Raw genomic sequence first — 1663 nt, 5'->3', positions numbered from 1 at the left:
CCACCCCCATGGCAGCCGATGAGGCCTTCCCTGTGCTCCTGGCCCTACTGCCCAGTTCCTTCCTGGCTTCCTCAGCAACTTGTGGTCTTAAAAGAAATTAAGTACCTCCCTGTTGAACGCTCTTACATACAGTGATCTAGGAGAAAACCTACTGCTCTTGGTTTTAAATCCCTGTCTGTGAATAAGCACAAAAATTCCTTGAACTACTTAAGTGAACAAATATGATGTGGGGCAGGAAGGGAGGGGATGGAGAGGGATGGGTAAAGGGGCATCAAAATTACAATGTATTTTGAGAAGTAAAATAATAAAATAAAATAAAATAAATAACAAATCCCTGTCTGTGCCCATGAATCAATTTGAGTTTGTGGACTCAGTGAAAGCAAAAACCCAAATCTATACAGTTTGCCCTGGATCATCAGAGGACGGGGAGAGAGCTGAGGGCCAGGCCCTGCAAGTGAAGGGTTCCAAAGTCAAGCTTCATTAGCTTTGAGGTAATGGCCTCTCATCAACCTCATTTTTTGAGCAAAACTCCCGTCTTCCTTGATTCGGTATCCTAGACTGGGGTAAACGTTCCCTTTGCTATGGATACTGAATCCGTTTCACGTGTAAAGAAATATGAGAAGCTGTGGGTTTGCTGCCTTGCTCAGAAGTCAGAAAAGCAATTTCTTGTCCTAAAAAATTGGTACTTATGCTTCCTTCTGTGAGTCAGAGAGTCTGATGTCACTCATCCGCTCCCGTGTCCGTTCTGGCTGCTGAGAAGCCCGGAGCTGTTTTGTGCACAGTTCTGCCAGGCCTCTGAGGCAAATTCTTTGGGATTACTTATGCTTCCTTCTGTGAGTCAGAGAGTCTGATGTCACTCATCCGCTCCCGTGTCCATTCTGGCTGCCGAGAAGCCCGGAGCTGTTTTGTGCACAGTTCTGCCAGGCCTCTGAGGCAAATTCTTTGGGATTATATTTCTCTTCTTCCTCTCCATGACTTGATTTTGTTTTCCTTCTTTCATTTTGTGTTAACAAGCTTTGGTTCTGTTATATCTTGATCTATTTAGTCAAGCCAAATTGAAGACTTTGCTGGATCTCCATTCAGCACTGCCCTGGTCACATCCACCCCCTTTATGAGAAACCTGGGCCTGCCCCCAGCTGGCGACCTGTAGTGGCATAGACTTCTTTCCCCTGGGACTGAGCAGGACTTTCTCCTCAGCAGTGGCCTCTGATGGCATCTCCTCCAGGTCTGCCGACAGCTCTGAAGCCTGCTTATGACCCAGCTCCTGAAAGACAGCTTCAGGAAGCTCCTGCATTGATCAAACGCCCGTTAGGGCCTGTCCCCCTAAGCCCTAAAAGAGACCAGGCCACCCACTTCCCTTTCTCCCCATCTTTCGGCCTCTCTCCTGCCTCAGGGAGGGAGTGGCTCCCCTGAGCTCTTCTTTGCTAGCTCTTTCTCCCTCTTGCCCTCTCTTCCCTGCACCCAAGTCAACCCGCCAACTGGTCCAGGGAGGCTGGACCAGTCTCAGTAAGCCTGGTTGCCTGGCAACGTGGGCGGGACTAAGCCTACCAACTGCCAGTGGCAGTTATTCAAGAACTTTCCGTTGGTGCCCTCCTGCCTAGAAAGGTTGACTGGGCAGTGGCGGTTTAACTGCATTTTATAGATGAGGGGTGTGGCCACATCA

Source organism: Galeopterus variegatus, unplaced genomic scaffold, assembly GCF_000696425.1.
Source record: "Galeopterus variegatus unplaced genomic scaffold, G_variegatus-3.0.2 Scaffold1171, whole genome shotgun sequence".
Lineage (NCBI taxonomy): Eukaryota > Metazoa > Chordata > Mammalia > Dermoptera > Cynocephalidae > Galeopterus > Galeopterus variegatus.
The sequence above is the reverse complement of the archived record's forward strand: the minus strand, read 5'-3'. Positions refer to the sequence as shown.